The sequence below is a fragment of the Schistocerca piceifrons genome, chromosome 5 (assembly GCF_021461385.2).
Source record: "Schistocerca piceifrons isolate TAMUIC-IGC-003096 chromosome 5, iqSchPice1.1, whole genome shotgun sequence".
In the NCBI taxonomy this organism is placed as follows: domain Eukaryota; kingdom Metazoa; phylum Arthropoda; class Insecta; order Orthoptera; family Acrididae; genus Schistocerca; species Schistocerca piceifrons.
This window is the reverse complement of record NC_060142.1, coordinates 220,747,352-220,772,460: the sequence shown is the minus strand read 5'-3', so window position 1 is coordinate 220,772,460 and position 25,109 is coordinate 220,747,352.

Genomic DNA, 25,109 nt, shown 5'->3' with positions numbered 1-25,109 from the left:
ACCATGTCATCTTCATTATCTTCTTCGGAAACTTCATGTTTCGAGACACGCCGTCGGCCTGCCTCAGGCAGAGCTGATGTAGAGATTCAGAGAAAATTCGGACTGATTAGCACTCTGCCATTGGCGAGGGTCGTTGGTGCCACTAATGACTGATTCCACAACCACTTTAGCCTCTACCTGCAATGTTGCGGTGAGATCTAGCTGCAACCGCAAGAAAATGTTTACGGGAAACTAAAGTAACTTTTTAATATTTCAATCACTTCATGCTTCACTTTTAAAACTTGCTCTTTTACCAGTATTTTGATAAACAGTTTGCTTTCATCTCCAATCATAAGTACGACGTATTCTCTTCTGTAGTACTATGTATCTTTCAATGAACATCATGACAATCTTTGGCCACTTTACAATTGTAATTAATTCATTTGCGCAATTATTAGAACGTTTACCCCAACTTCTTGTCAGATATACAAAGATGTTTTTAGATTAATAGTGCTATTTTTTTGTCAACTGTTTATCTACATCTTCATCAGAATAAGTCAGAGTAGTTGCAATAAATTTCTCATTTGTTAGTCATAAGCCTCCCAATTTTGAAGGTTGCTTAATTAACATGTCAGAAACAGAGTCCACTTTAACATTTTGTATAGAAATTACCGACCACGCCCGAGCATCCTCTAGGAATCGCACTAGTCTGAACTTTATTCCCAGCACTACATAGCACGTAAAGAACAAAAAATGGCTCTGAGCACTATGAGACTTAACATCTCAGATAATCAGTCCCCTAGAACTTAGAACTACTTAAACCTAAATAACCTAAGGACGTCACACAAATCCATGCACGAGGCAGGATTCGAACCTGCGACCGTAACGGTCGCGCGGTTCCAAACTGAAGCGCCTAGAACCGCTCGGCCCGTCAAGAACAATTTGTGTTTGTATCTAGTGGCATACGAAACCTGTCGGTTACAATCTTTTTTCAACCACAGTTCTTACACTGTATTATATGACCGAGAGTGGTACAACATTCCTTGTAAACTCTCCTAAAATAAAAATCTCATAAATTACCTTTTGCGTTTCATCGACGGCTGAGGCTAAGTTGCGTTTAAATATTTTTCAAATGTGTCAGTCTATGCTATTTATTTTAAGTGGTACTTACTTTGCTTTACCAGATAGTCAACATGTTTCGAATGTTTACTGGCATTTGCATGTTTCATGCTTAATTTTAAAATTATTGACAGTTACAATTCATTCCTGGGAGAGACCGTTCTTACATGTGCGTTACGTCAAATATTACAGAACATACTTTCCTTCAGTTAATAAAGTTCCAGAATCTTTTAAAAAAGCGAAAGAAAAAACGGACGCGGACCCACGCTCCAGTTAGATACCTCTTCATAACCCACCACTCAGACCAATACACTGCTGCTGAGCCTTTTAACTCTTTCGAACTCGGTTTCAAATTTAAACACCATGAAGACTCCAATTGCCGTTATGTTCCTACCTTACATTTAATTATAACAAACTGTAGAAACAGCGACGCCTTCTCGAAAGACCCTCCGTATTTGAAGCAGCCTATATTCATAGGAAACATATAATTTAAAACGTATTAGATATGACTTCGCCCACTTCTCAGAACTCGATACGACCACGAATGTCTATAGAAGTCCTCGACGGACGGACCTGGTCATGCAAACGTCTGTCGCGAACTATAGATACAGGTCAGAGCACACGTCTGTGTGACGTCAGGGCCTAAGGCACGTGTTACGCTGTAAAAGATCTCTCACAATGACCTTTGTCAAAGATTTTGTCAAACTACTTTGACCAAACTACTTCACTGGTGCTATTACACATTCGTAAGATTTTTTTGTCATAATTGTTCTGGAATGGGTGCCGAACATATCTAGTGGCATACAAAACCCGTCGGCTACAATATTTTTTCAAGCACAGTTCTTACTCTGTGTTATATAACCGAGAGTCGTACAAAATTCATTGTAAACTATCCTGAAATAAAAAATCCATAAATTATCTTTTGTGCTTCATAGACTGCTGAGGCTAAGTTACGTTCAAATGGCGAGTGCATTGCCTGGAAAGAAATGGAAACAATTGGGGCTGAGACTGTAAATAGAGAGGAAAGTAGTGTTCACCAAAATTTGTTTTATGAGCTACAGTGCAAGGATATGAAAAACAACGTAAATTATTTGAGACTAGGAGAACAATCATTTCAGTCTGCCCTCATGAAAGTGATTCTCATGTTTGCGTACACGACTATTATCAAGAGGAGATACTCACATTTGATATTTTAGGTGGTGTTCGTGTATGTGAAGTTCTGATTCTCTTGACCTGCAATTGCGTTTTTATGATTTATTGCAGTCGGGCAGATTTCTATTGTCCTATTTTCCGAAGCATCGTACAAAATACCTTTGTAAATATTTGTACTTGATAATGAGAATAAATTCTCGCAAATAACCGTGCAGATAGTGAAAAAATACATAACTGGTGTAATGTTTCATTACTTAAACCACGGAAACTGTTTTCGCTAAAGACCATCACATGGTCAGATCAAGATTTTCACCAACAGGCAAAAGCTGTTCTAGCTTGCAATATAGTACTCGAATCCCGCAGTGTACCATTTGACGCATTGTTACAGTAACATGTTAACCAAAATATAATTCACCTAAGTAGAAATTTATGAAGATTAAGTTAGGCTATTTAGAGTAAAAATCAGCACAGTTTTTTCACTTATGTACACCGTGAACACACTCGGCTTTCCACATTTCCACATCCTTTCTTTCTATATGTAAGGTGCCCCACAGTGCAACCACTTCGAATACAGCTGATTGCTGCAGCTGTTTCTAGATTCCAACTGCTTATCACGCTTTATGAAGACAGTTTGCTTTTTGTTGCGCAGAATTTCATATTCTTCGTACTTTCCAATGATCACAGTGGTGCTAGCGACGTACCAAACATATTACTTCATTTAACAGCTTAAATGCACTAAAGGAAGCGGAGTGACATGCACACAATGGGGAACTTTGATCAAAGTTAGGCCCTCGCTCCAAGTTTTTCCGAACTTTTTTGACACAAATTTCCCTACTACACTGTCAAAGGATTAGCCAAAAGACTTTTATAAGTATTATCGTTGGTCACAGACGCTACATTCCTGACGTCAAACGCTTGCGCTCAGGCCTTGTGCTTATCGTTGGCCACGGTAGTCATCCGAGGCCTACAAAATACAGGCCGCGGCACTTACGTCACGAAGGTAGGCCTGTTGAAACGTCCCCTTAGAAAATTAATGAATTACTGTGCTGATAAACCTCTTACATTATTTGATTTTCAAACAGCTGTGCAGAACTGAACGTACTCAGACATTTCTCTCTTTACTTACTCCGATCATCAATATCATATATATATATATATATATATATATATATATATATATTCATTCATTCATTTCATTGTTGCCCTTATGGATAGTGTTTGAACTCGAAAATCACATGATGACACAATTTTCACTTCTTTCCTTTCTTCCTCTTCTCTTCCCAAAATCTCTTCATCCTTTGGCTGTGCTCCTGTTTCCTTTGCTCTGTCCACAATGTTCCTTTCTTCTTTCTCTCCTTTACAATAAATTTTGCACTCCTAACTTTGTTTCTGAAGTATTTCCTGTCTCCTATCATTTGCCTGTTGATCCCCATCTGCCTTAAGTCTTCGTCTATTTCATGATACCAATTTGTTTTCTTGCTTGAGCTGTTTACTACATCAAAAATTTTCTTTGTAAGTCGGTTGTTGTCCATTCTCTGTATGTGCCCATAGAAAGTTAATCTGCGTTTTCTGATTGCGTCTGTTAGTCTGTCAGTGTGCTGGTACAGCTCTTTGGTAGGTCGCTTCATCCATATGCCACCTCTGTGAATTGGTCCAAATATTTTTCTGAGAATTTTGCGTTCTATTTTTTCTGTGTCTATGATGCCTGATGCTCCAATTGTGGTTGTTTCTGACGCGTACAATGCTTCTGGTAATACAACTGTTTTGTAGTGCCTAAGTTTGGCCTGCCTCGATATGCTTTTCTTATTATAATGTGACCATGTGAGTTTGTATGCCTTCTGGAGTTTCTTCGTTCGTTCCATGTTAGCCGCCTTGTTTGATCCTCCCATTTGTATGTACTCCCCTAAATACTTAAATTTTTCGACTCTTTCTACGGATCCATATACCGTATGCATGGTGTGTACATTGTTGGTCTGTCGTTCCATATATTGTGTCTTCTCGTAAGACACCTGCAGACCTGTTTTGGCAGCTATTTCATGCAAGCATTCCAGTGCTTCCTTTGCCTCCTGTGTATTATTGCTGAGTATAGCTATATCATCTGCAAATGCCAGACATTTTATGATTGTTTTGGTTTCACGTGTTCTTCCCAGCTGTATTCCTTTAACTTGTTCCTCCCACTGCTTGATAATTTTGTCTAACACCATGTTGAACAGGATTGGTGAGAGCCCGTCTCCTTGTCGGACACCTGTGTGTATGTGGAAGGGTTCCGAAATTTCTCCCATGAACTTAATCTTGGAGGTAGTGTCTGTTGTATAAGTGCCCTGGTTTTTCTGTCGATACCATATTCTTCCAGTACGTCAAAGAGTGTCTGTCTGTCTATGGAATCATGTGCTTTTTTAAAGTGCACAAAGGTAACTACAGTGTTTCTTGCCTGTCTGACTTTCAAAAGTGTTCTCAAGTTCCAGATCTGTTCGATGCATGATCTCCCTTTTCTGAAGCCTGCCTGGTATTCCCCAATTTGCAGATCTGCTTGTGGTTGTAGTCTGTTTAATAGCACCTTAGAGAAAATTTTGTATGTAACTGGTACTAGCGAAATGCCTCTGTAATTGTTTGGATCTGACTTTATATATATATATTATATATATATATATATATATATATATATATATATATATATATATATATCAGTTCATGACATCCAGTCTCACAAATTTACTGTCTGTGATGGACACACGTCCAGATCATCCGCGCTCAAATCTCCGCCATCTCTCTCCCCACATCCACCACTGCTGGCGGCTCACCTCCAACTGCGCAACGCTACGCGCGGAGGCTGCACACAGCACAGTCAGTGATTTTCATATAGAGCGCTACATGGCGTTACCAACATAAAAACCTAAATAGCCTACTTACACTGTGCTCGCTCAATTTAGCAGACAGATTACATCTCTACACCTGTTAACTGGTACCTAGGTGTCTACATACAAGAACTGCATCCTCTGTTGGAATCCGCTATTATGGAGTCTTAGTGTTATTAGTCCTAAAATGATCGGAAGTCCGTAGACCTACTTATAATTTGTTACGAGAAGTCCATAGGCCTACTTATATTTTCTTGCGGCTGTACCGGAGAACAATAAAATTAAAATCATTCCAAAATGATTATCAGTTGCATAAGGCACCACTTTTTGTATGAAATGGGGACTGTTAAGCAGAAAAGACTAAATGCTATAAAAAAGCCGTTACGCCATATATATCGAGTATTGACCTTAAATTAAATTTTGTTGTAGTACTGTTAATCAGTACGACTTCATAATTGCAGATTCCAGTAGAAATACAATTCTCGTTAGCACGTACACGCCCAGCTGCGAGTCAACAGGTTTAGAAACTGTGGTGTGCGTACTGTAAGACCTTCGGTACACACAGCATCAGATTATTTGACTTCTCGCTCTAACGAAGTAGGCGAGTGTCAGAAATATGTCTCGTTGTCTTATCGTGGTGTGGGTATCTTCTGCCGTTAGGTCAGACGATAGAAATGCCACTTGCACGCTTCGAGTAGCGGATTGACGGTGACCAACTTTAAACAGAACTTGATTAATTTTCACACACATCTATTAAAATAATAAAAAGCATAGAATTTACTTAACTTGATTCTGGATGCTGTTTACAATCGACAATCTGAAGTTCCTTTGGTCTTGGTACGTTAATCTTACTCTCACAGATCTCTGATACTTGACAAAGTGTCTATACATTTCTCTTCATGACTATGTACAGGGATACGATAATCTTATTAGGCGCAGACTGAAACTTGACTATAGACTGGTACAGACTAATGCAGACTGGTGCAGACTAATGCAGACTGACTAATCGGAGGTCTGTACACTCGTTATAATACCTCGCGCGTTCAGGTATCACTGCGTGAGTGTGATCCACGAGGAGAAAAGGTTCTACGTTAGCAGCAATCTCATTGGTTGCGAGACATATTAATACGCGGATCGGCGGAAGCAGAATTTGGTCCGTCTCTAAGACAACGCCCTCTTGTAGTGCGGAGACGGACGAGCGCTGCGCCTGCGCTGTTGTGTTTAGCGGGGCGCGCTCTAGTGGGAAAGTTGTGTACGCGCTGACTACGCGGAACTGTGTACACAACAGAAACGCATTATGTATGCTGAGCTGAGCGAGCGAGCGAGTTCAGGCCTACCTTCATGACGTACTCGACGCGGCCTTTCTTCCTCGTGGGGCTCAGTACTCAATCACGGAGAAGTGTTACCGAGGCGAACCTAGCATCTCCGCCCTCTACACTACAGCAGTCAGTTTGGGGATCGCGCTAGCTTCCTCCTCATCCTCCAAGCCCCTCTGGTAATCTGCCAGCTTATAGTTTACACACTCTACTGTCATCTGGTGATAAACCTTCCTAGTTCGAAGAGCCAGTAGTGGCTCTGTTCCGTGAAAATGAATAGAATAAAAAATAACGACCGTCAGCTAGCTTGATTCCGCTAAGAAATTACATGTCTCACGGAAGCGCCCCTAAAAGCTAATGGTGACAATTTTCTGGCAGCTGACTTTCTACAACGGCGCGCCCGCAGTTGTGTGGCCACAACAGATACGCACGAGCGGCAGCAGCGCAGGTACTGGCGCTAGTACAAAGGGAAACAGACAAATGCGCCGCCGCCCGCCCCGGCCGGGGACATTGTACGCCGCAGCAGCGCACAATAGCAGCGGCAAAACTCCAAGTGCAAACAAATGACGCTAAACAACGAGCGCGCCTTTATTTACGGCGTAGCGCAAACAGGGCGCAAATACCGTAAGTAAACTGGCATTAATGCACATACAGTGCGCGCTCCCTGCGAACAGCAGTAGAGGGAGGGGGGAGGGGGAGAGGGGGGGGGGGGGGAGGGAGGGTGCGAGAGTGGTCGCAGATCGCCGGCCGATGAGCAATGACGCTACCCGAGAGTGGACACATACGGCGGCTCTGCCTCCGCGGCATGAATGAAACACTAAGCTCACAATCGGGAAGCGGGCAACAGGTCAAAGGTAATGGGCTCATCAAAAACACTACGTCAGAAGCGTGGCACCAGACGCGACAAACAGAGCAAGAGTAAGCAAGTGCACTTTCCACACAGGACGCCGCGGCACTAACAGCATATCGTAGCAGAGTGACCAATATCCACCGATTGCTAGCTGGCCAGTGATACGATGTAAACGTCCAGTTACAGGTGACCGGGTAGCAAACAGTTGGTCTACGATTCACCGTTAAGCGCGGGTTGCCGGGCTTTTTCTTTGTCACAAGTGATCTTCACTTACTTAGTTTCAGTATTTACAACCTGAAGTTAAAGATACTCAAATAACTACATTAAAAGTTCTAGAAATACCGGCTCTTGCAGCCATGATGGTTTTGTTTTCATCAAAAACATCTTCCATATTATAGCGAGCAATTGACGACGCACGACACTATTTATATAAAGTAGCCTGTTTGTATGTTGGCAGCGCTATAGACTGCGTCAATGTCGCTGTCCAGCTGTTAGCGAGTGGATAAAAAATTGTATGGACGTGTTTTTTCTTAGTGGAGACTCCGTGTTGGTAGGACACGCAGTGTAAAGTGAGATGAAATTATTATAAGATAATAAGGTATGATAATGGATGTATGGTTGATAATGTTTGGGTACTGGAATTATTGACAACTGCATAATTTTTGGAACTGGTTGTCACGTGAATAAGGTAAAATTTTCTAAATACATTGTTCGCTCTACAACAAAAACTATCTTTTGCTAACCATAGCCGGCCGAAGTGGCCGTGCGGTTAAAGGCGCTGCAGTCTGGAACCGCAAGACCGCTACGGTCGCAGGTTCGAATCCTGCCTCGGGCATGGATGTTTGTGATGTCCTTAGGTTAGTTAGGTTTAACTAGTTCTAAGTTCTAGGGGACTAATGACCTCAGCAGTTGAGTCCCATAGTGCTCAGAGCCATTTTTTGCTAACCATAAGCCTCCTAGTAGTTAGCGCCTATGCTAGTTAGAATCTTTTTATTTAGCTGGCCGTTGTTGCTGCTTGCTGTAATTGCTGTAGTTCGTGTTACGAAGATCTTCAATGAGGTAAGTGATTTATAAACAAAATGGGGGTTTCCACTATCGGGATTCACGATTGAAATGATTTTATGCAATTAACAGAGTTGGAGGTAGCTTCACATTTCTTTAATTTCAATTTTTTTGGAATTGTATTACCGTTAGGATTTCTTGCGTTTCAGGGCCATTCTTTTGTGCCAACTATTGGAAGTCATGTTGTCAGTGTATGGCACTCAGGTTTGGGCTTGTATATTGTGGGTAATAAATGAATAGGTCAAGTTTGAGTTGTCTTTGTCAGGGAACATTCTGTAGGTCAGTGTTTGATAAAAAATAAGTAAAGAGTTAGTTAGCTAAACATAAACGAAGCCAAGACAGAGAACCTCGTTATGACGCGTGGTCATTGTCAGACTGCCGATCATCTACAATCACTGCAGGTTGGGGACCAGTCCTACAAGAGAGTGCAAGAATTCAAATACCTAGGGGCACTTTTCACTGAGAACTCGTCATGTGAAGTAGAGATCAATGCCAGAATACAAGCAGGAAACCGATCTTACCACAGCCTAGCACGACTGCTTCGGTCCAGATATCTCTCCAGACAGTTCAAGATTAGACTGTACAAAACCCTGATCCAACCTGTTGTTCTACATGGCTGTGAGACATGGAGTATCCGGAAACAGGACTTCCATAAGCTCCTTGTTTTTGAGAGAAAAGTGCTTCGGAAGATCTTCGGTCCGGTTCTGGATGCAGATACAGGGGAATGGAGGATCAAATACAACCAAGAGCTTGAGGAACTATACCAGCAGCCCAACATAGCAGGAACTGTCAAAGCCAATCGAACGCAGTGGGCCGGTCATGTGGCCCGGATGGAGGATCACAGATGGCCTTGGAAGCTTCTGGATTTCACACTTACAGGAAAGAGACCGCCAGGGAGACCCAAGAAGCGTTGTAGGGATGGACTCCATGAAGATTTAAACCAAGTGTCAATAGATGTGAACGGAGGGCGGATAGCAGCAATGGACAGAATACAGTGGAGGAGGAAACTTGTAGATGCGTGCGGTCCACTGGGCCTGATCACGTCGTCGTCGTAGTAGTAGTAGTAGTAGTAAAGAGTTAGTTTCAATAGGTGTTTAAAAATGGATTAAAAAAAGTCTTGACCGTAATAAAATATTTATTTGCAATGTTTACCGATTTCAGTCAGGCTGTGACCATCATCAAACCATTTATACCATGATAGTAGGCGGTGCCGGGGAACGGATCAGGAGTTGTGACTCCACGAACGTCGACAACGAGGAGTTGACATTCTGAAGTCCGTTCATCGCCACCGCCTACCATCACGGTATAAATCGCCTGTAGATCTCATTCTGACCAAAACCGGTAACCATTGCTAATAAATATTTTGTTGCGGTCAAGACTGTTTTTAATCCATGTTTAAAGTATTCAACCAGACCGCTGTTTTTCTGCACGAGAAATGTTCTTAAAAATTACTAATCGGTGTTTTCCACAAAGGAAAATTGCCACGTGTAGGTTTTCACGCCGTATTTCTGTTAGGTAATCTCCTTTTCGTTGAACTCTGATGGGCTTCTGTGAGATGGTTTGCAAACCAATACGGTCACTGCTTTCTTTGAGAAAAGCTTACGGTGGCGAATGGGACTATGAATATACCCAGGTGTGCATCTCTTCATCCGAAGCTTGTTGACGGCCACGAATGACTTCCTTCGGGGCTCCAGATATATGGAAATCGCGTCGGAAGAGATCAGGACTGCATGGAGGATGTGTGAGGGCTTCCGAGTGAAACTTCTGCAGCGTAGTCCATACAGTATTGGCTACAATGGGCGGGCAATATCCTGACATAGAATCGTGCCATCCGTCAACATTCCTGGGCGTTTGGGCTTGCTTATGCGCTTCAGTTTCTGCGTTAACTCTTGCAAACAGAGAATGAGCAGTGGGCCCTTGGAGTCAAACGATTGTGACGTCCCGGAAGTGACGTGCCTGTCGTTTCGACAAAGCTACAGAAGTTTCGCCGGAAGCTCTTACACATCTCAGAAGCTGCGACATTGTCGCGAAAAAAAAAAAACAGTGACCCGTACATCAGATCTGTTTCATAAAAACAGAAGCCACTATGGCTGCAGTACATTAGGACTTTGTTCTTATGAAACAGTTCTGATGATGGTCATTAAAGACCGAAACCGGTAATTTGTTAACAAAAAGTTTGTGACCATAGACGTAAATTAAAGGAAACTTCCTTACACATCTTCCATACAGTCCCGATCTCTACCCATGCGGTTTCCATGTTTTTGGAGTGCTGAAGAAAGACGTTCGTGGGCGCCGTTTTGCTTCGAACGAAGAAGTGCATTCCTGCCAATGGCAACAACGAACATTTTTCCATGAAGGTATTGACCGTCTTGTCTCACAGTGCGGTAAATTGTTTTAACAGTTATGGAGATTATTTTTGAAATAATAAAGAGTTTACTTACATTTTTTTCCTATCTGTCTCGTCTTCATTTGACTGCCCCTTATAATAATTAATTAAACTACGTGATAAATTAGAGTTTTCAAATGGGTAGAAAGTCTCTCTTCAGTGAACTCGTTAGGGAATAGTTATTGAATAATTTAATAATAACTTTTGAAAGAAACATATTAACAGCCGAATCACTTTGTGCGTTGTCGGGAGGTCAAACACAGTGCCCTAGAAAGTGATCCGTGCTGGCCGTGAGTTGGTGGGCAGCAAACCTTGCTGTCAGTAGTGCGGTAGCGTGTTGGCGTGAGCCTGCGAACAGTGCAAACCAGTTTGACATTAGAAAACTTTTCTGTTACTCGCTGTGCGTAAACAGTGTTGTAGTAACATATGCGGATCCTCTTTCATGTGGTTTATAAGTCGATCGTTGTAAACTTACGATTTTGTTACCACCACCTTGTTAGTTCAACCAATGCCAACCTAGAGAATAAAATAACTGGTGTCCCTTGCAATTTGGTAGTCTGTCTACGCCAAAATATCTGAGTCAGGCACAATAGCAATCAATTTCAGACAGTGATGCCTCTCAAGATCCGACACATCGCCTATCACTGCGCTGCGACAAACTACTTGGAGTGATGACTCCAGGATAGTACAACTTACAGAACACGGCCTTTTTTTCCGATGGGTTAAGGTCCTATTGCGACCCCTATACGGGATGCAGTTTAGTACAAATGCGGTCAGTGCCGTGAACACAGTGGTAACATTTCTGGGGGAAGGTTTCATTCAAAACCACTTACCTGTCGTAAAATGCGGTGCCATAACTGAAGATTTAAGCAAGAGAATAAATGCTTTTATGGAAATAAATATGGTGCTGGAAAGTGGTTGGTGGAATGCTAACAGTGGGAAAAAGCATAAATCACATATCCTATAGGCTTTAAGCGTATGCAGGTAAAAAAGCTAGATTTGGAACTGGTAGCTTAGCGTCCAGTACACTTCTTGAAAACATGTCGCCCGACACTGCTGTATTGTAGAGGGCAACACCTTTTCCAGTTTTAGCTTCATAAAATGACGTTCATCATATATTCATGAAGGATAACTGAATTCAGTCAGTCGCCAATTTGTCAGATAAACGAAGCATATGTTCTCCAAGAAGCCTCTCGAATAAATAACCATTTAAAAATTTCGTCCGTAAAGGACGGAATCATGAGGGCTGCTACTGTTGGTAAAAATAAATAAAACAGTTTTCTGCGCCAGTCACTTACTTATTTTGCCACTACGCATTTCAATTAAACGTCGCATTTGTAGACGGGGTAAGTAAAAGTGTGAGGTCGAATGGTAAACCATGATTGTGTTTTGGTTTGTTTGGTAAGAAATAGTAGATTTCATTTATGTCCTCCAATATGCCTGAAGAAACGTTGCGGAAGTTCATCGACGGTGCTGTTTTAAAGATAAGATATGTTTGAGCAGACATTCACTATCACTCACGCTTAACTTTTTTCAATATACACACTCTAGCGATGATGCAGGCTATAAATGGGGAAATGCACTGACATAAGCGACTTTGATAAAGGCCAGATTGCTGTTGCCCTGTGCCAGGGAACGAGCATCTCGGAAACGACGAAGCTGGTCGGCTGTTTGCATGCTACTGTCGAGTGCATCTATGGAAGGTGGCTGAAGGACGGTGAAACCAGCTGTCCACACTGCGTGTGTGTGAGTGTGTGTGAATTCATAAGGGACCAAACTGCTGAGGTCATTAGCACATACACTTACATAGCACTTAAACTAACTTATTCTAAGAACAACACACACTCCAATTCCCGAGGGAAGACTTGAACCTGTCGCGGCAGAGGCCGCGCAGTCCGTCACATGGTGCCTCGAACTGCACAGCCACTCCATGCAGCTCAGTCTATGTCCAGCTGTTGGGGAGAAGAAGGAGTGCACTTTATTTATTTTGGAATAATTTATTTAGGAATGAATTTCACGTAGTAAATTTATTACAGTGATACAAAACACTCGGCCAGGTGTGCTTGGGGTCACAATAAATAGCCTACAGTCCTGCAATTTACTCGTAGATCACCGAAATAATGCAGTATACTGATGTGCAGAAATGAAAACAACTGGTGAAACGTCAAAATAACGCATGTATAATGATCTGCAAACATGCCTGCAAATCGCAAATAATGCCTGTAAAACGCTATGCAAACACATTCACTAATTGTAAACTGTCGAAATAATGCATTGCACAGACTACAGACCTTTTCACAAAGTAATGCAGCAGACAAGTACACTACACGTAAAACTGGCTACACAATGCATGTATAACGCTCTGCAAACACTCTCATAACACATCAACAGCATAAAATAATGCACTGCACAGACACTTATTGCATGTAAAAACGCTTTTGAACTATCATCCTTATAATTTACAAAGTCAACAATGGTATTTCTCATGTCTAGAGAACCAGGAAACGTGTCTTCAACATGCGTTTCACCTGCTAGGTGCACACACCACAATCGATGACATCTCAACCAAATAAAGGGGCAAAGGTGCAGAAGGAGTGAATCGGATAATTTAAATGGGAGATAATAATGGTCCAGTGCAAACACACGTATGCATTGAATCTTATCAAATTTCCACAGAGAACACCCATGATCGTGAATGCTGTCTGATACATACTGAGTATTAGTTCGCTATTCAGCCGTCTACAGATCAGCTACTTTCCTGTACCCCAACCGGTCTTTCAATTAGGACGGCTCCTGCTGTTATCAGGAAACGTGAATCATTCCAACCACAGGTCACCGCCGCCTCGCGCCACGCACCCCTAGACAGAATCGCCCTAGGAAACAAGCTACATATATATCTGATCACTGTACTTGCAATTAAATATTACGATCGCGGTCTCAATTGGACGACATTTGACGGCGAGCGAAGTACTAGAAATACCCCTGCTGACGGCAGTGGCTCTGGAAAAAGTTATAGCTGTACCATTCTTATCACTTGACATACTTTTCCAAGTAAAAAAAATCTTTCATTTCCTTTGCTATCGCAGTATTTCACGTTAAATCCATACCTTCCTTACGACTGGACAAAGTCTTTTCTTTTCACATGTCTGAACACACACATACACATACTTCATAAGCCTCATGCTCAAGGCGAACCTAACAGGCATCCCCTACTACTAAGTATAATACTTCGCCAACAACTGATTGCTGGCCATATGAAACAATACTGAGCGAAAATCAGCGGTGGGGAACATGTCCCACAAGTTTTCTCTGAGAGTGGTACCATTGTGTGTTATAAAGAGAGGCGTAATCGTCTTACTAGCCGCCAGATGTCAAAAACACGACCGCAACGCCCATGTTACTCTCCAATCGTTCATGGTTGTACTGGCGGACGCAAGTATCTATATTAAAAGCTACAGTGGCTTTACAAATCGAGGTATTGCATTACCTCCAAATGAAATACCGCATCACTGAATGCAGACATTTATCGCCGGAGTGTATATTATTAGACCAACAGTATGGTTACACGTCACAGATGGTGTAACCTCGTAATGAAAACACCGAATTTTAAAAGCAGTTCGGCTAAGGAAGGTGGAATGAAGCCGATATTTGCAACTCCATCACGCTACCACTAGATATTTCTCCAATATTTGTAATGCATTCTGTCTTGATGCCATGTCAGAGGGTCTACAATACACCCACCAGGTTATAGGTGGTGGTTGTTTGAGAAGGATCACATACAGCAGATGCTGTGCTGATTGAGGTTGTAAGAAATGTACAGAAACTTTTCAGATCTTTAGTGTTATGCTTTCCGGTAGAAATGCTATCTGCGATTTGAAATCAAGTCTTTCCATTCAACCACATACCTGTGTATGGAGAAGTCTTTTAATGATTACAGTCACTAGTGAATCATATTTCTGGCACTCTCATATCTCAAAACGACTCTCCTTTTTCGAACCTATCTACTACAGTTAAACTTGAGATAGTCCCTATGCATCTTGCAACTGCCTCTCAAATTCTGTGCTGCCACCCTGCAGCTTTGCGCATGTGACTGTACCAATTTAGGTTGGAATTGATCAGAAGTCGGAGAGAGCTGTATGTACCACATTCACAGCCCATGTAGTAATAGGCTAAACTGAGTTAGTGCGACAGAACCGTGTTTTGACCAATCGGTAGAAATGGGAACATGTTGTCATAGCTCCGCCAACAGTGTACGATGTGTAATGTCAACCGGACGGTCTGGCCGTGCGGTTCTATATATATATATATATATATAACCAGTTTACTATGATGATTCTGACTGGGGGTGTGTGGCACGGGGCGGCGGAGGTGGCGTCTGGCAGAACTGATTAACGTTTCCCGCTAACGGTAGGAGCCGTCCTAATTGAAAAACCGGTTGGAGTACAGGAATGTAGCTGACTAGACAGCTGAATAGGGAACTGATACTTAGTATGTGCCAGACAGCCTTCATGGTCGCGTGTGTTCTCTATGGAAATTTGAGAAGATTCAATATGGACGTGTGTTTGCACTCGAGCATTATTCTTTCCTATATAAATTGTATGAATGCTTCTTCACATTTGCCCTCTTTATTTGGTTGATAGAACATCGATTGTAGTGTGTGCACCTAGCAGGTGAAAGACAGATTGAAGACACGTTTGCTGGTTCTCTAGACATGAGAGACACCATTGTTGATTTTGTAAATTATAAGGATGATAGTTCAAAAGCGTTTTTACATGCAATGAGTGTCTGTGCAGTGCATTATTTTATGCTGTTAAAGTGTTGTGAGAGTGTTTGCAGACCGTTATACATGTATTATGTTGCCAATTTTATGTGTAGTGAACTTGTCTGTTGCATTACTTTGTAAACAGGTCTGTAGTCTGTGCAATGCATTATTTTTACTGTTTACAGTTAGTGAACGTGTTTGCATAGCGTTTTACGGGCATTATTTTGACAATCTACGAGTTGTTTGCGCGACTGTACATGACTGTTATGTATTATTTCGGTAATTTACGAGTAATTTGCAGATCTGCAAGCTCTGCAGTGCAGTATTTCGACATTTTACGATTTGCAGGCATGTTTTCAGAGCATTATACGTGCATTATTTTGACAATTTACGAGTTTTTTTCGTGTCTGGACATCAGTATACTGCATGATTTTGGTGATTTACGAGTAAATGCAGGACTGTAGGCTATTTATTGTGACCCCAAGCACACCTGGGCGAGTGTTTTGTATCAGCGTAATAAATTTACTATGTGAAATCCATTCCTAAATAAATTGTTCCAAAATAAATAACGTACACTCCTTCCTCTCCCCAGCAGCTGGACGTAGACTGAGCTGCATGGAGTGGCTGTGTTGCTTGAGGTTCCATGTGACGGATTGCGCGGCCTCTACCGGCAAAGGTTCAAGTCCTCCCTCGGGCATGGGTGTGTGAGGTGTTCTTAGCATACGTTAGTTAAAGTAGTATGTAAGCCTATGGACCAATGACCTCAGCAGGAATTCACACACACACACAGATTGAGTCTTTTTCTCGCCCCCCCCCCCCCCCAACCTGCCCCAGACGACCATGGGACGACAACAGTCTCTTGTAGCCATACTGTGTACTAGGTCAGTTGGACTTTGGGCATCATGGTGAACACACTGATGGAGCTACTGCCTATGACAAGTAAAATTGTTTAAATAAAGACTGTATTCAACATAGAGTTCTACGTCCATCCTATCCAGCAGCCCAGCACAGGCTGTCCTTTTTCCACCAATAGCAAGGAAGAGTTGGTGGTCGGATGACTTAGGTTGGTGGAGGTAGCCCAACTGACCTATTTTCACGTCATTTTCTTAGGTTAGTGGGGGTAGCCTAAGTGACCTTTTTTCTGCCAAAACTTGAACTCCTCACCATTTTCTTGGGGAGAGGGGTGGGGGAGGGGAGGGACAGAGAGGGTTTGATTAGTGCAGGTAGCACAATTCACCTATTTTCCCGCCAAAATTTGAATTCCCGCTATGACGCCACTGAGACATTGCCACATCGATTGCCGCCATCTTGTATAAATTTGCAATGAAGGTTGCCCTACTACTATCGAGTGTATAGCGACAGTGCTGGTACTGAAAAACATGACATGAGAATGAAGTGCAATCTGTAGATGGTGAATAATTGTTAAAATACAGAAATGAATGCTAAGTGCATTACTTGTTGTTAGCCCATAAATGCGAGTAGCCATGAGCAAACGAGTACAGAAAAAGCGCCCTTTTTTGTCACAGACATATAATTGCGACGTTGTTCTATGCCCAGTTTTAGTTTGACGCTGAGGGCTCCCTTGCGATATTTTGTAAGGTGGAAGGTCTAGAACCAAGGCATGGTATATTTTTAATATTTTGGAAGACGAACGGCGACTTGAAAGTATTCATAAAAAGTTCCATTTCCGACCCTGCTAAAAGCCAGAGTAACACAGACTTTTAAATCGTTTTATTAAAAGAGAAACACCTGACTATGCTATATTTGTTTTCCTGTACCCGAGAGCTTGGGGGAGGGGGTGGGGGCGGGCCCCCACTGACCTTGAGTATGGGCGCCCTTGTTTGACAGAGCACACATTTTCTCATGGTGAAGGTGGACTAAACAAGAATACAACCGTTTTGTTTGTTATTGACGGAATTTTTATCTTTCTGTCCGAAGCATGTACTAGAGAGTTGGCCGGCCGAAGTGACCGAGCGGTTCTAGGCGCTACAGTCTGGAACCGCGAGACCGCTACGGTCGCGGGTTCGAAGAAATGGTTCAAATGGCTCTGAGCACTTTGGGACTCAACTGCTGAGGTCATTAGTCCGCTAGAACTTAGAACTAGTTAAACCTAACTAACCTAAGGACATCACAAACATCCATGCCCGAGGCAGGATTCGAACCTGCGACCGTAGCGGTCTTGCGGTTCCAGACTGTAGCGCCTTTAACCGCACGGCCACGCAGGTTCGAATCCTGCCTTGGGCATGGATGTGTGTGATGTCCTTAGGTTAGTTAGGTTTAAGCAGTTCTACGTTCTAGGGGACTGATGACCAAAGAAGTTAAGTCCCATAGTGCTCAGAGCCATTTTTTTTTTTTTTACTAGAGAGTTAAACATACCCGAGCTACCAGTCTTCCTCTAATGAAACACTTTTGCAGTTGTGTACTCGTCATGAATTAATTTAGTTTTATCTTACACCCTCCGCAGTCTCACAAAACACAGCTTCGTTAAAAGGTCATCTGATCCCGACAGTCTGTCATTTCACCTCGTCAGGCCTACTTTACAGCAGCAAGATCGCCTACTCATCGTCCGTACTAACATTAAATCACGGCTTATTTTACACTTCTGCACGCTTCAGAGAGAACCAGCAGACGAGTATGAACCGACTACAGCGCCACAGTTTTCAGGCTATTCATACTCGCGAGGCGACGGCGGAAACGAAGGCAGCCTGTTAGCACTGATGCATCAGCGGCGCCTTGTTTTGTGATGCAGGCAACTCACAGCATTAGACTCGTTTTCGCTCCGAGTCTCATCTGCACTGGACATGTCTTGTTCTCGAATGGCTATTGGAAATATAGGATGTATCAAAAAAGATCGTCCGATATGGTACGTCTATATTTCTGAAACTAATAAACATATACAATAAATTTTGTTTGTTGATGAACGGGACACTCGAAAAGTTCTCTTGCATATATTTTCAAAGGTGTGTAAGGGATGAGCCAGACAGTAGGAGATTTTACTTTATTATATGAGCCCGCAAACGGTAACTTCATTTTTCCATTGCGGCCAAGCCACGTTCGGCGGTGTTAGCTGCCTGTAAATTCTTTCATCCCACGGTCTAGTAACAGGAAGTCAGCACCGAGGAAGGGCACCTTGGACACCTCTCTCCTTTGCTGACGAGGTAACGCCGCCCCAGGCGTCGCTTAGCAGGCAACGCTCTGGAAAGTTCCATGCCGCCCGCACGGTTTGCTCGGTCGTGACCAATCAGGGCGGAGGAAGCCGCGTGGTGCGTCGAACATACCCGGCCTCCCGTCGCCGGGCTCGCTCTCTTGTGTTCTTACTCACCCGCGAGTCGGATGCGCGCCCTGTAGCATTGAACAACTCCCGCTTCTCCCAGTGCTGAGGCACTGTGGACTTAGTTTTGACAGACAACCACTAATCGGTAGCTTCGCGAACAATGTTTCGCCAAACTCTAATCTCTGGCTCGCCCTCACCTCCATAGGCCTATGTAGCCCCTTTCAACATGCTTTAGCCAATAAATGGCCTTTCTCAAAAAATAGCCCCAATCATTCCACAACGCCCACCGCCTGCTCATACGCCCATCCTGTACAGGTGTTCAGTACGCCGCCCATGAGATGCACGGCATACGCCAATGCCGTATTCAAATTGTTTCCACTCTACAGCGAGCATGTCTTCATTTAGAGATTCCACAGCTACTGTTATATGCTGTCTCAGTTCATCCACTGTCTTTGGTAACGGAGTTAGATAAACAGAGTCTTTTATAAACCCTCGCAAGAAATAGCCACGTACAGTCAGATCCTGTGATCTTGAAGGCCAGTAATGTAAGGCTGAATTATTTGGTCCAGTGAGACCGGTCCATCGTTCAGTAATCGTTTGATTTACAAATTCTCACACTTCCAGATGCCAGTTTGGCCGTGCTCCATCCTGTTGGTAAATGAAGTCGATCGAATCAGTCTCCAACTGTGGGAAAAGGAAGTTCTCAAGCATATCGAGATATGTGCTTCGTGTAACAGTATTTTCGGCAAAGAAAAATGGACCATACACCTTTTCCCGTGAAACTGCACAAAACACTTTAAATTTTGGAGAGTCCCTCTCATGTTGTACAACTTCATGTGGTTGTTCCGTCCTGTGGTTGTTCCGTACCCCATATTCCCACATTATGATGGTTCACCTCTCCATTTAAATGGAATGTTGCCTCGTCACTAAACACTAAGCGTGGAAGAAAACTATCATCCTCCATTTTGCCAAGAACGGAATTACGGAACTCCATACATTGTTGTTTGTCACCTTCACGAAGAGCTTGCAGTAGATGAATTTTGTATCGTTTTATGTGTAAACGACGACGCAACACACGCCAGACGGACATCGGGGGCATGTGCTGTCGAGCTGAACTGCGAATGGATTTCTGTGGACTTCTAGAGAAACTGTGGCTCATGCTCTCGATGTCTGTTTCAGACATTCGTGGACAGCCCGGTGATTTGCCTTTTCAGAAACAACATGTTTCCCGAAATTGTTCATTCCATCATCTAATGCTCTGTGCTGTAGGAGGATCCACACCGTACCTACCACGAAAGTCACGCTGAGCAGTTATTACTGACCCGCACTGCGAAAAACGTAGAACACAAAACGCTTTCTGTTGTCCCGACACTATTTTTGTAGAACTGAAGTGGGCGCACACTGCTCCAACCTGGCGGGAACCATGTAAAACTCGCGAGTTTGCTCTCTCCAACAGTACGCTGTTCACGCACATCTTAAACAACATAACAGTTATGATTTTTTTTAATCGGATGTTTCTTTTTGATACACCCTATATACGTCGCATGCTCGTTTGGACAGTATAATGCTACGGAGGAAACTCACCTATGCTTTCATGGTATCTGTGGTAGTAATGGAAAGGAACCCTGAGAGTTGTGGACTACGTGACGGTGTGCGGGACCGAAGGGACCCACAAAATGTCAAGCGACTCAACTGACAATCGTGAACGGATGAAAATAGAAATTTTACTTCAATTGAATGAAGAATATGTAAGCAAGGTATGTTAATGTCACTGGAAACTGAAGTAAAGGCCGTCTTATGAGGTCCCTACGATACAAAAACAGCAAAACGCATCTTTTTTTCGTTATAAAACGACGTGTGAACTTATTTGCAACAGACATTAATGTACTTAGGCTTCGACATCAAATAAAAAATTGATATACTTCCACATTGCGGAAGCTATTATTGCTACCAGTGTACACAAATGTTTACTCATAACACGTTGTCTTAGGTAGAATTGAGCACGGTGTAGTATACGGATTGTCTAAAAGTCTCGAATAAAAGAACTGAATAAAAACTGACGTTTGGAAGTGACATCTGCTTAGCAAGGTGTGACCTCTCATACCTGACACAATGGCCTCCATGAATTTTTTCTTAGAAAAACTCGGAAGAAGGAAGTCCGATAGTGTTAACGGCTCGCAAATCTGTCGACCTGTATTTAGCAGTGGTGTGTAATTCCCAAGCTCATCTTGTATAATTAATCTGTATTCAAAAGATTGTATAATTTGAAATTATATGGTGCAATTAACATTTACATTTAGATGTGATTGGTTCATCATTTTGTACGCCAACGTATAGCTGCTTACGCTATGGACTCGTAGAGCTTGTCGATAATAATCCTCGATTCCTAAATGCATAATTAATCCATTTGTCTCTAAACGATGCTTGAAACCAGTGATACTGTACTTTTATTTCTACATATATGAGCAGCTTTAACGTCTGCAAATGAATAATTTACTGTTCAATTTTAGCTACTATTAGTCACAAACGAACCAGACGTGCAACTATTTAACCGTGAAGCGCAACATGTCGCTAATTAATTACATCTAGTTCGATACCGCTGTTCAGATTTCCATAATTTCTCTCTCATCCCTGCCTGCTGCCATTCTCTTCATTCAATTTCCTACTTCGCACTTTATCTCTCCCCCACCCACTCGTCGCTCTCTCTCGCACTTTCTCTGTCTCCTTTATTTTTGTATATATCCGTTTCTCTTTTTTCTATGTCGTCTCTTGCCTTCGTTGGAATCCTAGCACAAGCCATTTCGGCAATCTAATTCAGGCAAAATATGAAATAAATTGCACATCATTGGTACAGAATATACGGACGATAGTGTTGCCCAAAGAGAAATACATCTAAGGTAAATTTATACTGTAAAACAAGCGAAAAGAATTACAAAAAGTAGTGCAGCGGTCACTAAGTTACCAAAAATTAATAAAAATTAACATGTCCGTTTTCCGAAAAGGACAGCAGTGAGTAGAATCTGAAGCCCCTGCAAATGTCACTCTTTCTGCAGAGTTATGAGCGTGGTTTGTTTAGTTATTTTTCACATACGCCTTCCCTCAGTAGCAGACAAAGTGCAAGGCAGCAAAAGACGCAACATAACTTGCCTTGCACTTCGTCTGCTGCTGTTCAAAAATGGTTCAAATGGCTCTAAGCACTATGGGACTTAACATCGGATGTCATCAGTCCCCTTGTCTTAAAACTACTTAAACCTAACTAACCTAAGGACATCACGCACATTCATGCCCGAGGCAGGATTCGAACCTGCGACCGTAGCAGCAGCGCTGTTCCGGACTGAAGCGCCTAGAACCGCTCGGCCACAGCGACCGGCCGTCTGCTGCTGTGAAAAAGGCGTCTGTGCTCTTCACCAACACCAGCTATGTAACCAAGAAATTCTTTCCCTGAAGATGAAGGCATGAACCATTGAATAGTTTTTGAGCTATGTCTGTAAGCAACTGTCAGGAATGAAAATATTGTACAATATAATGAGTTAAAAGAAAGTTACTTGTGACGTTTTATTGTCAATCATATGGATAAAATCTTTACAGTTTGTGTAAATAGGCGCTACTAAAGCCTTCATTCTTCTTTAACAAGGGTACAGACAAAACACACCAGGCAGTTTTTTCCTTTTGGCGCGATTGTAGATTTCGTTTCCAAAAACACCAATGAACGAGTTGCTCTGAACAACAAAGTTTCAGCACATTACACTGTGCACTATGTTCTGAAGTGTCACCAAGTGCCTGCGAGAAGACTGCCAGTGACAGATGGCTCCTTAATTTCGGCAACGACATGCTGATGTATTCTGTTATAATTCTGTTTAAATCCCCCCTCTTTTTGTCAGACTAAGGTCGAATGGAAGCTCTTGACTTAATGTCGATTCAGTTGCCTCAGATTGAAGATTTTTATTCTTTATAACCTAAATTTTCACGTATTGAAAGTTGGTTATGATGTAACTAAAGATACATTTTCAGCTACAATATAAATTTACTTGAAAATACGCTTCTCTTTACCTGTCAGTCTTTTGACTTATATTCACTTTATCAGTTGTCACAATGTGATCCAAGTTTTCTAACTGGTCTTCCTGTTTATGTATTGTTCATAGCATTACTAACGTGTATAAAGTAAGAACCACCTCTTATCCTCAGTGACGTAATTTATGTGGCTGATAGTCTGTGTGCACTAATCCGTCGAAGCCTAGTAATAGGATTCCTTTTCGACGCTTTAAGAAGCATCCTGAAGCAGCTGAGATAGCTTAGAGTACGAGGTCGAAATACCTTGATAATCTGAAACGCGATACTTCAGATAATGAAGATATCGAAAAACATACGATAAGTTACGAAATACTTTGTCTTGGAAAAATCAAATTACAGATTTGTAAATCACTAATCAAATGCAATGTTTGATGTAATCGTCAACCACATTCTGTTCTCTTTTTATGTTGGCAGTTTTATAGTGATTTTCGTATCTGTGTGTTTTGGCTCTCCCGTCTTCATGTAAACCAGGTTCAGTATACATTTTACAAACATGTTTTACGGGCGAACAGAATCTGTTTTCTATGAGGGTCCCCGAATTCTATTTTATTGCTCTCAGTCAGCTCAAATCTGAAATCAGCTCATCTGAAATTTTATAAATAATATCTTGAGTCAAAATACATTGCGTAATTCTGCCTTATAGCTTGGTTGTAAACACTCTTGGAAATGAAACAACCTGCCAGATTACAATTGCACCTTTGCCTTATGCTTTCAAGTACTCTGCCAACTGAGCTATCCAAGCAAGACTCACTAGCTCCCCTCCTAACCTTATTTCCGCAAGTACCTCATCTCCTACCTTCCTAAATTCACAGAAGTCTTCCTCCATACCTTGTGAGACTATCTCTCCGCTGCAGAGTAAAAATTCAGTTTGGAAACTCTTGGGAACGTTACGCGGTTGAATAATGAAAATATAAATGATTGTTAAAGACAAACTACATTCATGTAATCAGCAAAGAGTAGCTCCTGACATACAAACACCATGTGCAACATGTGCTAAAATTTTGGCCTACCCGATGATCGTCAAAAAAATGTTCAAATCTGTGTGAATTCCTAAGGGACTAAACTGCTGAGGCCATCGGTCCCTAGACTTACACACTACTTAAACTAACTTATGCTAAGAACGACACACACCCATGCCCGAGGGAGGACTCGAACCTCCGGCGGGAGGGACCGCGCGATTCGTGACATGGCGCTTCTAACCGCACGGCCACTTCGGGCGGCTGATGATCGTCCTTAGACTCATTGTGTATGAATGATAAAAGCAGAAGAAAACAACTATCCTTGGTTACTTTTAGATTTACCCTGTCCGATTCGAAACTTTCAACAAAATTTTGTGTATAAAACCGATAACTGACAAAAGTTATAAATCGACTTATTGGTCCTTAAGATACCAATAACAGCCGCATAACATATTTGACAGCCGACGGTATCACGATAAGTTGTAACTTTGACATTTCCTCGGTTGTTGTGCTTCTATGTGGAGAGCACCATATTACACCAAAGAAGTGGAACGATTGTATGATACATAGGTTTTCTAGTCAGGCGTGAACGATAAAGGACGCTCATGCAGTTGACCTCCTGGAGAAATTTGTGGGTGCCATTAGAGTGTGTCGAATTTACTTTGCTATTGTCCGACATTACTTACGTCAGATTAAGAGAATACTCATTGCAAATTAGTGTTATAATTATGTTGTAAGGTGTCAGGCAAATCCAACACCTTCCATGAAAACCCTGACATGATAAGCAAAACCAGTAGTATGTCACATAGCTCCAAATAAATCGTGACATTAAATTAACCAAAGTAATACGAGTAACGAGTGAGCAAATGGAATACCACAGAATAACACAAGAATGCCTAAATGCATGTCATACCTTCCCACCGTGAGACAGACGCAGTTCCGAGGGGAGAAACGAGAACAGAAGCCAAGAGCAGAACCGTGTTAAGCTGGAAGGCCCTACGATAAGGGACGGACGGACACCCACATCGCCAGCTAACCGCTAGGACCACACCACCCGCAAGTTTTAGCATGAGACTTTTTCGCGTCTCTGTTACGTTAGGACCACCTCCCAGCCCATGTTAAAAGATAGAGCCCTCCAGAAGAACAGTATAGATGTTACGATAACACTAAAGGACCACACCAGCTGCAAGTTTTAGCGTGAGACTTTTTCGCGTCTCTGTTACATTGCAAACTTTAAAAACATTCCCCCACCACGAAAAGTATAACGTTTCTCATTGGATAGACAGAATTTTTGTAGGCGGAGCTTAAGGTTAACATTGAAACC